Below are 17,066 nucleotides of genomic sequence, written 5' to 3'. Positions count from 1 at the left end.
AAATTAACAAAACCAAGCTTTCAAGCTTTTTGTTTTGGAAGAGATAGTCTCTCCAGGGACAGAGCTCTCTTATCCTTAATGTCAGGATAAGAGATACTTGATGGAGAAAGTGTTCTAGAAACAACTCTGGGGCAGTGAATTCCTTTCTCTAGTCCTGTGGAGAGCAATTTAGGCAAAACTGATAAAAACTCTCACTCTCCTGCTCATTGCAGGAAATAGAGCGAAGACAAGCTTCAGGGTTTCCCTTGCAACTGGTAAATGCCAATTGTTAACCTAATGAAATAATGGATGCTAGTGTTTTCTTATGAAGCTTATGCGTCAGCAAACAGTAAATCTCTAAGTCAACAACTAGAATATTAGACTGGAAGAACAGTCTCTGGTACCAACCTTGACAATTCTATGGGACTTATTTCATTCTTATACTTTGTAAGTAGCATCATTTTCATGTATTTGGGAGTTAAGTTCCATTAAGTGTCATTTCAAAGATCACTTCAATTCTGTAGATGCATTAGCAAAGCTGGTATGTGTTTTGCATATTTCATCCCTTCCCCATTAGATTTTTTGCAGACCACTTTCAAAGAGAAATATGGTTCAGATTTCAATCAAACCCTCCTTATCCGTATGCCCTGACTTATCTGTGGCCACTGATTTTTTCTGTTTTTGTTTGTTTGTTTGTTTGTTTGTTTTTTACCCCTAGTTGTTTAACAAGTGACCTGGAAGTCGAGACTCAGGAGGCAGGTGTTGAGAGGTCTCCAACCTTCCCACAGTATTTGAAACAGAAGCACACAGTCACTTAATTCACTGCTGGGAAGGGAGGACACCTGGACAAAAGGCCCCATAGTAACCTTCTTTGGACTATTAAATGAAGTGGAGAAAGGGCATGTAATTATATTTAAACCCTAGCCATAACCAAAAGCCCATTGAAACAAACAATTCTCATTTCAGGAGCAGAAGGGCATTTTATCTGACATTGTGCTCAAGAGCATCTCCAGGGATTTCTCTTTGGAAGACACATTCATGCTCCTCTCCAGCAAGAACCATCCGCACTGACGACTTTTTCCATCAGAGCCCTTGGAGGAAAAACACTGCAGTAGCTGCTGGCTGGAACGTTCTGGCTCTGCAGCAGTGAGCAACAAGAAGCAGAAGATGGAATGATCTGCATACTGCACAGCATTCACAGTCCAAAAGGAGAGCATGTTGCAAGTGTGAACTGAATTTCAATAAAAAACTTGGAATCCAAACTCAAAAAAGAAAGGTTAATGACGTTTACCTCCTAAAAAGGCCAGCATGTGCGCTAGAGGGGATGTCTGTAAGGAATGACTGATTGGCAACTACTTTCTGTATTGCTTCTGTTGAATCACCAGTTTTATAACGCAGAGTCCTGCATTTTGAATGACTGCATAGAGGAGAAAAAACAACTTTAAAATCCCACCTTTCTAGGAGAGATCATCCACCAAGCATCTATCTCATGTAGGCTTTAGCAGGTTTAGCCCTGACCACAGAAGTTCAACCTTGAAGATATGAGGCTTTAATATCTGGAGATAACTGTTTCCCTCGGTCACACGGACTCTTGTTCAGCACTGGTTATTTTTAGGATGCAGAGCTTGCCAGCTTCAAAAAAAATGTCCCTAAAGGACTGCCTTAACAGACACATTCACCCAAATAAAACATGACAACTGCTAGCATTACTATTTACCTGGCTGTGTAACTTAACCCTCCTGACTAGGTATAGCTTGGCAAAGACAGAGTCTCATGGCCTTCCAGGTGTGCTATAAGGTCAGTCTCTTTCCACAGTCTTTCCCCTGAAGATCACAACAGCTGTAAGCTGGGGCACTAATCCAAACTGAGAGCAAATAGCACTTGGCAATGGGTTCAAGTGAATGCTTTTCACTCTCTATTTTTCAAGTGTCTGAAAAATATGGGCATTAAAAACCTGCCACTGGCAAATATCACACATCAAATTAAGATCCCAGAGATATGATCAGCAAAAGCACAGCTTGCCCAGGCTGGCAGTTATAAACTGCCAACCCTTAAGGCAAGCTGGGGAGAAGAGATCACTGAGACTGGAGCCAGTGTGCATCTCACCTGATTAAAGCAAGTTTTCACTTTTGCAGTCCCTTATCATCAGATACCACAAAAACAGGGTATATCTTACTTTGCCTTGGCCCACTTAGAGAGCCAGAGTTCCACTTGCACCTTGATTGGGTAAACTCAGCATAATATGACATTAGGAATTAGGCAGCAGCAGCACAATAGTATAGCTTAGAGGTTTAGTTACTGGCATAAAAACTCACAGTGTATGAAAACTGAAGTAAGACTTACTCTTTTGTGACTAAGTTTCTATTGAAATCCGTGTTAGCCAGGTATGCCCACCAATGACGCAGACCCAGCTGCACTGCAAACTGCTGCACAGACAGCTCAGCTATTAGTCAAATCACCACTGGGGATAGTCTATAATTGGGCTATGCATGAGAATACACAAAAGTAACATGAAGGAGGCTCCTTTGAAAGCCAATGTCATGCTATCATATGAAGGACAAAAAAAGGCAGCAATCTTCCTGCTCATCCCTCTGGGAACATAATTCCTTCCTTTCAGCACACCAAAGCTCAGGTATGTAGGACACAGTGTGGGACAGAGGGTCAGTGGGTTACACTTATTTATACACGATCCGTATTTGGTTCAAGGACTCAGTCAGAAAATAGAAAGAAAAAAGCCTTTCCATGATGAAGCTTACAGCCAGTAGAAACTGAAGATAATATTGTACCTTTACAACATGCAGTAGATCACCAAATTCATTTTTACTAGGGTCATAACAAAGGATTTTAGCTCTGGCCTTCAGAGGGAAGGAGCTGGTGCACTAATCATATGGATTTGTCATCCCAGGTACCCGGCTGTTTTTTTTTTTAAGCACTCATATCTGTATCGGTCTTAAGTTCAAGACTAATTTTATCATTACTATATCCAAAAACAGTAGACATTAAAGGAAAATATATGCACCTGTATAAGCCAAAAGAGAGGAATTTGGAAAGTGAAAAGAGCCAGCCTGTTCCAGCCTGTACTGTACTCATTACCAGCATTAGTAATTTCCATGATTTTATATTAGTTTTATGTTTAAATGTATTTGTACTTCTGCTTTCTCCTCATGTATGTGAATGGTTTCTAGGTGTTAGCTGTAGAAGAGCTGTTAGATCTTTATGCCATACCTGACTGCTTCCAGGTCAGCTTCCAGATCCTGAGTGTTGCCAAGACATTGGACATGTTTGCTCTCAACTCCTGGGCTCCTTGTTCCACCCTGCCAGGGTCGATTAGGAAGTTCACTGTTACAGCCCTGGGTTCCTGTGGGCCGTCTTTCAAAGGCCCTATGAGAAGACTTCGAAGAAGGCCCTGTGACCCCACAGGCTCCTCACAGGTAGAGTACAATTTCATGGATATACCTCTTTTTTTACAGTGTTTGTTCCTGAATTCAAGCTCCTTTACATAAGCAGATTCATACACAAAGGAAATCCAGGCTTAGAATAGCAAACCTTTGGACTTCATCACATAACCTTTAAAAGTTCCTATCACTAGCCCAAGTACTAATTTTTTCTTCTTAAATGTACCTTAGAGTGTTACAGCCTCTACTATGCTAGTTGTCATTATCATCTCTTATTATCTGCCAAAAAGTTGACAAGTGCCTTCAATCAATCCATGATGTGAATTTTCATCTAATAGTTTTGCAGATGTTTACCAGTCACTTGTTCTTAAAGACTATCTCATTATCTTTTTAATAGAGGTCTTTAAAACAAAGACCCAAAGTATAACACTAATTCATGCATATAGATTCATGTTTATGCAAGCATACGCCCTCTCTCCTGGTTTCCTTATGTTCCTTCTGTGTCTGTCCACTGCCTGTTGTGTTTTAGTTGCTTTGAGGCACAGACCACCTTTCTATGCAGTATTTGAACAGATTCCTACGCAGTCTACTAGGCCATGATTAGAGCTCTTAAAAATACAGTAGTACTGCTCTGTCAGCAGTAAATAAATGCAGCATTGATTCCTTTCACTAAACTGAACAATATGTTCTTAAAATCACAGGTCATCTGATCTTGGTGATTCACCACAGGTAATCTAGCCAGCAAGATTCAAACATTTTCTGATTTTTGCACTGCTGTTCTAAACATCACCTTCAGTGTCCTTGTAGATACAAGCTCTTCAGGAGAGGTAGGCTTACTTTAGCTTTTATGCATATTTATAATGGCCATCTAATCATCACTAAACAATACACTGAAGCTGACATACTGTTACAAGAGCAATCCCAGTAAAACTGGTGGGATGTGCACCTGATTTAGGACTTTTCCAAAGATTGGGTACTTGCCGACTGAATTCCTGCCATATATTGTAAATGTTTATTGCCTCATTACTTAGAGCTGTAAAGAAAAAGCTCGGTTCCAACATATCTAAAACTAAAAGTATCTTATAAAAAAAAACAAACATGATATTGGTTTTAAATCATGTCTTATCTTTAACATAAAGCAAAAAGCTTATAGCTTTTTTTCCCCTTTTATTTAATGTTATCTTGGTATTTATTATATGTTTTATGGCTAGAAACTCACTAATTTTTCAGTTTAAGGCAAGGGTCCCATGTAAATATGAGCTGTGGACTTGAGAAAAAAATTAGTATCAGAGTATAAAAACACTGTTTTTATACATTTCATAAAGTTACAAAAACAAATTCCCTTTCCCATGCTTAAAAGATCCACTATCAGTTGTGGAATTAGACTATTTGATACAAGTTGTTCCAATTTAATTTGAAGGAAGTGAATTACAAAAAAAAAATAAAATAGCTTTACTCACACAAAACACACAATTCCTTATGGGTTGATTACATTTCAGTGTTTTTCAAGTGATGACTCAGGTTTTCCTTTTGTTTATCCATCCACAATTCCCTCCTAGCTTTTTTTCTGTTTTTAAACATGCAAATTGAGGAGCATATTTTGTTAGACAAACCTTGATTTCTTCCTCTGTACCCCCCTTCCCCCCCAATTAAAAAGCAACCGCATCCCCAGATCACCTCTATCTATTGAAACTGAAAGTCTTCAGGGTATTTTGGAAGCAGGAGACTGCAAAGTTTGAATGAGATACTCCACTGGCAAGCTTTCAAACTTATTTGCAGATCAGGACCTCTTTTGTAAAAGTCTCCCCAGGAGGAAGGCAGTTAGACACCTGCCAGTAGCCTGCAGTGGCACCATCCCACTGTGATGTTAATGAGATGAATGAGAGCACTATGGAGAGCTGCAATAATTACAGGGTGAAGAGCTTGTCTTTTCCTGGCCCTCCTCTCTGGGCTGCCTGTTCTATAAAGCAGGGTCTTTTGTAATACTAATTACAAATGTTAATTAAACATTTCTTTGGAATTTTGCCCTCCATTAATAGGTCGGATAAACAGGGAATAGCAATGACAGGCACAAGTCATCATCAGCCACATGAGAAAAATACCATTTATTTGCTCCCTTTCTTTGGTCCCTCCAAAGACATAACTTCTGGTTTTGTTTTATTAAATGGACATTAAAGCCACTGAAGTATAGCTTTTCTGCACAGAAATAAAATCAAAATAATTCATACATTAACAGCATTAAACCTACTTGTAAGGACCCTTCCGCTACAACTCAGTCCTTTCCATATTGGCTTGACCCTGAGTTTTAAGCATAATCACGAATCTGTCTCTAAAGCTACATGAAACCCCTTCCAAACAGAGATTTAAGGAAATTTTCATGACAGCTGTTGATAACAGCACAAAAATCTAGCTTGATGGCCTAGTCTAGCACAAGCAGCACATGGCATTTCAAAATGTTGCACTAATACCATTTTTAACCCAGTCCCTAGAATTAGGGGAGTGACCCCTGCTCAACTCAGAGCTAAGCACAAGTGCTTGGCAGACATCGCCACAAAAAGCTCTAACCCTTGCCCAACAGCCTGTCACAGCCAGATGCTTCCATCCATGCTCAGTAATGTAATATATCAGCAATATTATTTATTTTAATCAAATACCTTCTGCTGGGCAAGCTCATCTTACCTTTCCTTATAGTCCACATTGCTAGGGCACAGGAGGGGACCAAACTGTAAATTCCTTCAAAAATTGATTGGTCAAACTGGGGAATAAAAGCAATTTGAGGCATCAGAATGGGTGCAATGAAAACAATTACTGAAGGAGAGGCCAAGTTTGGAAATTGTTTAAGCCCCATTCAATTTCATTATAAAGATGCAAAAGTATTGCAGAAACAAAAATAAAATTTTGCATGTGTGGTTTTAAAAAGCATTTGATGACAGCAAACTTAAACAGCTCCCTTTGGATGAAATTAAGTCAGATGTATCTCAAGATAAGATCAGATTCTTTTACTGCTTTGACAGGGGAAGGAGATCAGCACCACACTGAAAAATTCATAATTTGCCCCTACAGATCCATTGATTTGACAGCAGCAAACCGCATGAGAAATACTGGCAGGACAGAGCCTATAACACGGTATGAGTCAATATCAAAGTTTTGAAGAATTATGACTCAAAGGTATCTTTAATTGTCGTATTAGGAACCATGGCATAGGTGGCTGTGGCAATCAGACTACCTTTCTCACTTTTCTGTGCAATGGACTTTGAAAACAGTCTGGTTTGTGAATCATCTGACACACCAAGACTTGAACCATTATCACATGCAGGATTACACAGAAAAAGCTGACCAAGTCGAAGTAGAGATTCACAGAATGGACTTGAGTTTTAATTCTTTCCTCAGAGGTTTGAAAAAGGTATTATGCTCCCAGCTCTGTTTTTTTTAATTATTTTATTTTTTTATTTTTATTTTTTTATTTCACAAAGCAAAAAACATGACAGAGCCCTGAGTACTTCCACCTTTTCCAAAATGCCCTGCAAACAACCATGAGCCTCACTCTCAGCCACCTTCTATCACCCTCTTCTAATGCAAAAACAAGAAGTGAAGCAAGCCTTTGTCTCACTAAGCCCATGCTATTAAACAGCTGCACTGCAACAGCCTATTTTAAAATGCAATCTTACATGCTTTGTTGAGTCAAATAGCTGTTCTCTCCTACCTCACTAATCCAGGTGTACAGCTGCCAGCTCCAAAGGTAGAAATGCAAAAAAGCTACCCAGTCTAATATTGGAAATGTGACCATTATCATTGAGACTCTGCTCAGAGTTCTCCTCTGGTGAAATTCACAAAAGCTAGCCAAGTTTTTTTTTGTTTTTTTTTTTACATTTCTGGTGGTTCATTTATCCTTACTCATCATATGCATTATTTGACCTATGTTCACAATTATTCTGCAACTTTTCTCAGGACCCTAAAATAAGCTTGCAGTTATGAAGCAGTATGAGCTTTAAACAGAAAGCCACAAACAGGAGCATATATAACACAACGCAAGTGAGACAGTTTGGATTAACTAGTCTGATTTCTTAGCACAGGCCACAGATTTTACTGCAGAAATTTGTACATGGGTCCATAATTTCTGAAATAGAACATAATTTTCAGAAGATGTTCACTCTTGATTTAGAAACTTCAAGCTATAGATAGAGCATACTTTAGTAAAGTTACAAAACTGCTATGATCTCTCTCTTTTTTTTTTTTTTTTTTTTTTAATCTGAGTTTGTTTTCAGCTTCTGGGCACTTTATCTATTTGTTCTTTTTCCTGCTGAGATTAAAAACCCATGGTTTTCTTAATGTAGGTATTTTCGGATCATGACCCCTTTACCCCTTAACCTTGTCTTTGATAAGCTAAACAGATTGATTTTCTTAAAATCCCACACTGGAGGACTATGCCTGTCTTCAGAAGATATTACTTCACAGAACTTCTCAAACATTAGGATACAGCTAGTTATAAATTCACACAAAAAAAAAACCAACAACTGCCACACTTGCATCTGTTTTTAGAACATCCCATAAAAATACTAACATAGCAGGAGGTCAGACCTCCAGAGCATCCTCCCAGACTGAATTATCCTATGATGCTAAAATTTCTAAATTCTCCAAGAGAACAAAGCAGAACAGCATTTTCAAAGCAAGATTGATCAGTAGGTTTCAGTAGAAGGCACTCCAATGACTTGCGCAGGGCTGTACCGTATCACAACAGTTGATGCACTGGTTTCAAAAGAAATGGAAATGATATAAATCATCATGGTCCTCCAAGCATAAACCTTAATAGGGAGTTACAACAGTTAAATTTACATAAATTTGTTAACATAAATAGCTATTCTTCTAAAGTACATGTTAGAAGAACTACGTGAGACATACTTATTGCCCTATACAATACATTAATATCCATCTTTCTGCAGAAAAAAAGCCAGTCTCTATAAAACTACTACTGAAGCATATATATATATATTTTAATTTCTCTGTTATTTTTTAAACAGACCAGTCACTTAGCTTCATTTCCATTACATTTTGCAAAATACCATAACAATTGCATGCTGCACAGAAGGCACTCTTCCATTGCATTTTGCAAGACACCACAATAACTGTGCTAAATGGTTTACTAGGAAATTACCATAGACTTTTAACTGGACAGACTTTAACCACATCAGGAAGTGTGCCATCACATTACAGCAAAACAGTGTCTATGCCACTATGGCCCCTGCATTTACCAGAAACAACATCAGCTGCATTAGTCTAACTCATTTGGCTTTCAAATTTGTCCCCAGAAGGCTGGGTTCATATGAACATTAGCTTCTGTCATTGTCATTCTAAAGAGTCTTCATTTTTTTAAAAAAACAAATTATGACATTGGATTACTGCTTTGAATTCAGGTCTTTGGATCAGGTGCAGTTTGGTAAGTCTACATCAGCAATTCTGTGTAGGTCTGGGTTGTACTTTCAAAGTGAATCTCTCAATCCTCCCTATTTACTTCACATTAGTTTGCATTGCAGAACAGTCTCTGAGCACATGAGCTGGATCCCTTTTGGATGAAGCTGAACCAGAAGATACACTTCAGGAGCACAGCTACTGCACTCCAGCAGGAGCTGGCATGAAGGAACCTCCCCACAAACACTTACAGGGTGGCCACAGGGTATTGCTTTGCAGATTCATTTCTACTGGGCCATGCCACTTGCTAAAAGACATAGCCTTTCTCTAACTTAATCTCATTTTGATCACCCTCATCTGTTAAAATAAACCAAGAGGAAAAACACTGAGCTGTTTGTAACTGCTTTCTATGCATCTCATCCTCTCATGGTTATAAGGTAATTCAGAAGTATTCAGCCTAGAATATGTACGTGTGCCTTTGGGTATCAAAGCCTGAAGAAGCAGAAACCACTCTTTAAAGAAGCAAACACATCACACGTGCTCAGTTTCTCAGACTTCAGAGTGCATACTTACTGTGAATGCATGGTTTATTCTGTCAATGGTCTGTGGTTAACACTCCCTATATGCCTATTGGCATAAACTGATATAAACTGTAATGATTTCACAATATAGCTAAAAGCCCAACAAAAATGCAGAAGAGCAAGGAATTTTGGAGCTAAGACTTTCATTTTACCCATCACCCTTCCTTGTATTGGAACTTTATGAAACAACTATGTGGTGGTTTCTTTAGGCACAAATGTAGAAAGAAGCATGACAGGTATATAAAGTAAAAATTGTGTGTTCTGACAGGTTCCTATATTTCCTCAGAAGTGACATTTTGTCATTTTGCAATTTCCCAAACATTTTTGTTGGAGTTTGTCTGAATGATAACTGTACTATTTCATACTGAGACAGGGTTGAAATAATTTGATATATTTTGAAAAAAAAAAAACAAAACTCTAGTTGATGGCTTAAACTACTGAAAAACATGCTAATAAAAGACGGATGTCAGACCATGTACCACCACTTAATACTGAGTTGTGATGCCTGTGACATAAACCTTATTTTTTTGGTTCTGGATTTTTTATGTTGCTTATTTTTTTTTTTTTTTTTTTTTTTTTTTTTTTTTTTTTTAGCTGGGGAAACAGTGACATACTTTAAGGCATGTGTCACTAAGGTCTGTTTATTTTTAGTTCACCACCACATATAGAGCTAATGCTCTAGGTATGTGTCACAGTATGTGCAATATACTGGCTTAATTCTTGACTGGCTTACAAAGAAGATTTGCATACTGAAATATACAAACAAGTACTCACAACTGCACAAATTGATCTTAGGTCCCTTGCTTTCTATTTGTGTGACCTGACACTTTCTGCAATTTTCAAAAGTGATGAGCAAAACACAAAGTAAAATCCAACAGCTCTGCAGATGTTTAGTATTTTCTAAAATCAGACCCAAATCACATTACTCACATGGAGTTACGGTCTTGGTGTTTGATCATCTTTTACATAACTTTTGAGCTCACCTCTGGAGCCTAGTACCCCAACATACTCTTCCTAAAAGCAAAAAATTGTCTTTTTTTTTTTTTTTTTTAATAGACCCAATGCAATTGGACAAGACTTTTCTGACCTATTATGAAGAGCTTCCAAATTGCTGGAAGGGAATTTGACTGAAAGATTCCCACTAAGTGCTCATGAAATGTTTTGAAATTTCACCTGTGAATGATCAGACAGTGGTCAGAAGAATAAAAAGAAAATCTAGGTAAGAGGATGAGGTGGGATTTCAATTCCCCACAAGATACAATTTCTAAATTATACTGTATTATATTCAAGTCATTCGTGAACCTTTGGCTCAAAACTAGTTTGCTGCTACTGAAATACAGAACTTTCTACTTTTGCTGCAATAGCATGGAATTCTGGAATCAGTCACTTGGAAACATCATTACCAGAATAGTCTATAAATCTTTCAACAAGTGTTTTTATATGAAGAAGTTGATTCACTGAAAATCTAAGGTCAGAAAGTTTTTTTAGCATCTTGTTTTTACAACTGAAATTTCTGAAAAGATTCAAAATTCACCTTAATGTAGCACTAAGACTTCTTGAAAAACTGGAATTTTTCCAGAACAAATTAATTTTCATACTGCAAAATAAATGAATTTATGGATAAAGATAGAAAGAAAAAAAATGTTTTTATCAACTGCTTCTATGTAGAAACTTAAAGTTTTGAACACAACAAACTGAGTGATCATGCTTTAGTACTTCTTATATCAGAATCATTCAGAATTTCCTATGCTTGAGATTAATCTAGACAGACCATGAAATTTGGGACTGAGTTGGATTGACAAAGAAATGCTTCAGTTCACCTAGAAATTCAGAGGAGGCAAAAACATAGTGCTGCAAGAGGATATCTGCATCTTCAGGAGTGCTGTGCAAGGCCCTTTCCAGAGCAAACCAGTTCTTCTAGTAGATTCAATGAGAAAATTTGTCCTAGATTTATTCATTCACAGAATATTTGGGAGAGAAGATAAAAGCTTTTGTTCTCAGGGAAACATAAGAGCTGCAATTACAGCAAGCTCCTTATGAAGCATCCTGGTGGGAAGAGGGCCCTTGTGCGTGGTCCTCTTCCGCAAATCCAAACAAAAACTGTGTGCAATACATTTCAGAATGAGGATGATGAAGTCCCCTGCTACTTCAACAGAACAAATCAGGATGCATACTTCCATCCTGCATATCAGGATGGAAGAGATCCGTGCTGGAAATGGAGGAATAAAGCTCTCTGCAATGAAAAAAAAAAAAAATAGGTGAAGAAAGTCTGCTACAGAAAATTCAGTGTTCTGCTCTTTGTCAGAGGATAAATTTCCTCAATGTCAAACATTATTGGTTTTGGTTTTGTTGCAGTTACTTAAGAGAAAAATCTTTCAGCTGATAAAAATGCTGGTTTACATTTACAGAACCAACATAGTAGCATATGTTAACACCAACATACACCCTCAAGTCACCACAGGGCAAGTGAAAAAAAGAGTAAAGATAAATATCTGATATCAGATATACTAGGTCCAATGCAAAAGAAAAAATATCCTCTGAAAGGATGTTATCTAGGATAGAGCAGCAGATAGACCTGATTATTCAGAAGTGATAAAAGTGCCTCCTACCACAGCATGCACACCATTAACTTAAAGGGTCTATCTAGCAGTAACAGGATAGACTTCCAGATACCCTAGGACACCCCTGGTTTCCACTGGAGTTGCATGTGGAATTATGCTCCTTTTAAATAAATGAGATGTTTAAAACTTCAAAACTACCTCCAGATACCAGTGTTCTGCTATACCATTATTTCCCAATCCTTATTACTGTAACAGTTGAAACATTAAAATTAATACATTCACAATTGAGCTGATTTCTAAATTAAAGTCTGATTGCAAATGACAGCGAGAGATTTCATTTAAACATGCACATCACCAAGACAAAAGTTATTACAGGCTGCACACAATGCCAGTCACAAAGGCAGACAATAGCTAAGCAGAAATTATCCAGATAAACAGGAAACAGCAACTAAAGAGAAACCAGCAACAGAGGAAGGAGTTGAGAGAGGTTCATGGCATAAACAAAGTAAACGGTATTAGTATTATTCCAGCTCCCAATGATATTTACCAGGGCTTTAAGGGTTCTGAGATGTTTCTCATGCTTATTTCACCTCTGACATCTATAACTTGAACCCTGAGCTCCCTTTACTGACTTTTGATTTTCTACAGAGACCCAACCTATTAAGCAGCAAAAGGTTTCCATCTCCCTGTCACCAGCCCTTAGTGACTCCTGCAAGACAATCAGTAGACAAAGCACAATATTTATAATGCAGCCTGCAATGGACTCGAGTCTCCATGCAGCAAGGCAGTGGAGTGATCTATTTGATTTCACAGCACTCAAAGCATACAAATCTCCACCTGGTGCTGCCGAAGCCAAGTCACCCAGCCCCTTCTCCTCAGCACGCAGCTCAAGACAAACAGAGCTGCTCACAGGCAGCTCAGCTGTAGCAAGAACAGAGATCTTTGCTCATCATTTCTAGTGCAGAAGAGGCCACATCATTTGGAAGAAGCAACCACCTTGACATTTTTCATTTCAGGACTTGAGGCTGGGAAAACAAACCAACAGGCCTGCCTGTTTTGCAGGCCTGTACTAAGAGGCCCATCCAGGATAAGTGAGGTCAGCAGAGACTTATTGCTAACTCTATTGCTCTTCACATTTCGAAGATGTTAATGTTAAGTTAATGAACTTCTATTTCCAGAGTGGAAATAATTTAATGTAATTGCCAGGCTGGATTTGTAGCAGGCTTAGATCATGGCCTTCAGGAAGAACCCAGCCACGTAGTCTCTGTGAAGGGCTTCCCATGAAAATATACCAGATGCAACCACTAACAGGGAACCAGAGCAAGCTGCAGCCTATCCCCTCACTGCTGACAGGGCCCAGGTCAAAATGTGGTAACAGATATGGTATGGCCCCTAAAATTTAGCTCCATACCAACCTGACTCTGAGGCTCAACTGTTGAGCAGAACTGAACCTTAAATGACTTGCTTTTTCCAGCATTAAAGCCATTGCCTTAATTAGCTCCAATTCTCACTCCATACATAGACCCCTTGCCCCCATGCATAGACCAAAGTTCAAGATGACTCAGCTCTAACTTTGCTTCAGGAAAAAGCCTCCAGATGACCACAAAGTCAGACTGACAAAGAAATTGAGCCTGCCAGGGCCAGCACCGAATGCATCCTGAGGATAGACAGAGGCCTCTACTCTCCAGAGCTACTGATCCACTGCTTTTCAACAGCGCTGAATTCTCCCTTACTGGCCCTGCTTAGACACTCACAGGCTGTCAGGAAAGCCCTTCCCTACAAGCCTCCCAGGCATCCCCAGGAAGCAGGACCAGGGTAAGGGACTCTTGTGCTTACATTCCTCTAGAAGCTGGCTTCAAATACAGTGCTGCAATTACGGCCTTATGAGCATTTTTATCCTCCCTAAAGGGAGAAAAATGTTCCAAAATGTGTTTTTGTTGTCTAGTATGTCAGCTAATTGCTCTGCAACATATATCAGAAGCAGCTGTAGTTCTTAATAGTGTGGAAAGTTTAGGTCCTTGTCCTGCTGGTCCTATGGCAGACTGACAAAAGCAGAATCTGTTCTCTCCTCTCTCCCTCACTTTTTTTCTTGCTTTCTCTGAACAGCTTGACTGGCAGACTAGAGAATAATCCCATTCACAGTTAATGTGCAGTAACAGGATTGAGAAAAAACTGTCTTAAGAAGCTTTCATCTGGGTCAGGACATATCGACACCATACTTAAAGATATGCGCTCTGCACCCTAGCGTAGAGATAAACATTTCAGCTGCAGGCTTTAAAGAATACCACTCCCATGACACAGCTACTGAACTATTTAGACTACGTAAAACAATTTCCACTCACAAAGTTTGCTTTCTTCACAGGTTAGGGAGTGCCACAAACCAGTCAAAGGAAGTACTTTCCTTCCTATGCAAAATCAGTTATGCCATAAGCATGTATTTTTCACTGGTTCTGAGGGCACAAAGAACAAGATAAAGTCACTTCAATAAGCTGTGCCTGTCAGTGTCAGAAAAACGGGACCACCCTTCTAGTTCATAGCCATCTCTGACAACCACTGATCCACTCACCTCTTTGGGACAAGAAGGCTTTAATATCCCTTCAAAAGGTTCAGAGATCCAGTATGGAAAAATGTTTCATTAAGGGGGCATCAACACCATGGATTTTTATCTGTCTCCTCTTCCAGTAATGACAAGGTGGTTCTTTCTTACAAAGACTCGAGGGGAATCCAACAAGTTCAAATCCTTCAGTCCTCAATTTCCTGTAGAATGCTGGATATGAGGGATTTTTATTACATTTTATTACAGTTCCAAATATCACTAATGATAAAAAACAGTACAAAACACAGACTGTTATGCTGGCTGTTATAAGGCAGATAACTTTACCAGACCAGCTTATAAATGGCCTTAGCCAGCTTTTCAGCAGCTTTAATATCAATCTTGCATAGCTTGCACTATAATACATCCGTATTATGCATTTACTTTGACTGTAATCCCAAAATCTTGAGTAAATTCAGCTCCTGCTTGTGTTTGTGTATGCACAATTCATCTAGTTTGAGTGATGCTGAGCCTTCTTATATCATGCTTAAATTTAGTCCATAGGCATTTTTCAGGGAATTAAACTTTTTCCCCACAGAGTCACACTTACAGAAAAGTTTAGGTAGGGAGAGGTCTCTGGAGTTCATCTGATCCAACTTTAGTTACTTAGAAATCAGGTAATGCAAATGCCTGTCAAGCAGAATCTCAAATTATTTACAGTAGCCAGGATCCTACCTATATGCAACATAACCCAATTGGTTCTCAGGGTCAAGATTTTTTCCCTATGTTTGTATGAAGGTTTCCCAGCACAGTTTGTCTGTTGCCTTTGTCCTGTCACCACATACTTGTGAAAAGAGCACCATCTTCCCATAATTACATTTTAGGAGATTACATTTTAGGAAATGGCAAACTAATTAGCAAACCCTTCTCTTCTCTAGGTTGAGAAGACCCAATTTCTTCTTTTGTCCTTTATACATGAGGTTCTCTTGGTGAACCTCCACTGAACCCTTTCGTATTCCAGTATCTCTTGAACAGGGCAGGGGGAATCAAAACCGAACACTATTCCAGATGTGGACTATTAAGTGCCAAATAGCATGAAATCATCACACCCCTTTGAACCTGCTGTTTTTACTCTCACTCATAGAGCCCAGGAGACTGTTTACTTTCATTGTTGCAATGCTGTGCTGCTGGTTCACATCCAGCTTGTCTACAGAAACTCCCACATCCTTCTCTGCAGGACAGTCAATAAGAACCCAATCTGTACCGCTACTTGAGATTATTCTAGGTGCAAGACTTCACATTCATCTTTAAACAGGCTGCTAAGGTCTCTCTGTATGGTGGCTTCTCCTGCTCCTGTTCTACCTCTCCTTCTAGTCTTGTATTCTCCCTTAGCTTGGTGCAGATGCATTCTAGCCTTTCATCCAGATTGTTTCTAAAGATATTGAATAGTATTGAACCAAAGGTCAGCCCCTGAGGAACTCAACATGCAGCCAGTTGCCAATTTGACTTTGAATTATTAACCACCAAAAATTTTGAGTTCAGCATATCAGCCAGTTCTCCATGCAACTTGTACTCAGCTCATTCATACCTTACCAGGATGTCAACAAGGATATGGGAATCTGCACTATATGCTTTGCTAAAATTATGGTAGACAACATCCAAAGCACTACCCTCCATCATTGACCAAGTTATTTCATCATAAAAGACAAACAGCTTACTGTTGGTAAAATTGTGTTGGCTTTTCCCAGTCACCTTCTTGTCTTTCATAGCATCTCTTTCACATATGAAGGAAAGGCACTTCTATGAGGACCCATTGTACTTTTCTTTCCTCCAGGAGCTGAAGTGATGCTGAGTGGTCTGTCATTTCCCAAAACATCTTTTTGCCAGTTTTGTAGACAGGTATAATAATTACTCTTTTCCCATCATACAGGATTCTTACCATCTACAGGAGCTTTCTGAAAAGACAGACAAGAGCTTTACAAAGGTGTCAGCACCCTTACCACACTAAGGTGCATTGGCACATCCTACAGACTTATATATGCCCTATTTGTACAGAGGGTCCCTAACTTGACCTTGCTGTACTATTAGTAGTTTGCCATTTCTTTTACTGTTTCTTCATGGCATAGAGGCTTGGGGCTAACCCTGTGAAGACCATGGCAAAAAAAGCCATTGAGCATGTCAGCATTTACATTATCTGTGGCCTAACTTGCTAGCCCCACTGAGCAGCAGGTATGCATCTTCCTTGTATAGCTGGTTGTTATTAGCACACCTATGGAAGCCTTCACTGTTTTGTCAAAATCTCTTGCCAATTGCAGCTCTCTTGACCCTGGCCTTGCAATTCAAATCTCTGCATGCCCAAGCAATATTTTTGTTCTCCTTTAGGAGTGTTCCCTTTTCAACCTCCTCTGTTTCCCTCCACCCAACCCCCTCCTCTTCATTTTAGTTCTCTCAATAGCTCACTGTTTAGCCATGCTGGTTTCTTCTGCCAACTCATTTTCCCTGCACTTAGGAGGATAAGCTGCTCTTGTGATTGTAGAAGGCCATCTCTGCAAGTCTCCCAACACTCTGCAGCTCCCTCAGCCTCCACAGCAGACTGTTGAGATCCCTCTTA

The 17,066-nt window shown here is 39.1% G+C and overlaps 1 long non-coding RNA gene across 1 annotated transcript; it reads left to right on the top strand.

The window, feature by feature from the left end:
* Nucleotides 1–3,210: 3,210 nt before the first annotated feature.
* Nucleotides 3,211–9,458, top strand: LOC140001941 (uncharacterized). Its single transcript, XR_011807757.1, has 4 exons — nucleotides 3,211–3,410; nucleotides 4,076–4,201; nucleotides 6,438–6,500; nucleotides 8,906–9,458. It is a non-coding gene; the product is annotated as an uncharacterized lncRNA (long non-coding RNA).
* Nucleotides 9,459–17,066: the final 7,608 nt, after the last annotated feature.

The sequence above is a fragment of the Anas platyrhynchos genome, chromosome 2, assembly GCF_047663525.1.
Source record: "Anas platyrhynchos isolate ZD024472 breed Pekin duck chromosome 2, IASCAAS_PekinDuck_T2T, whole genome shotgun sequence".
In the NCBI taxonomy this organism is placed as follows: Eukaryota; Metazoa; Chordata; class Aves; order Anseriformes; family Anatidae; genus Anas; species Anas platyrhynchos.
Note: the sequence above shows the minus strand (reverse complement) of the source record. Positions and strands in the feature narration are given on the sequence as shown.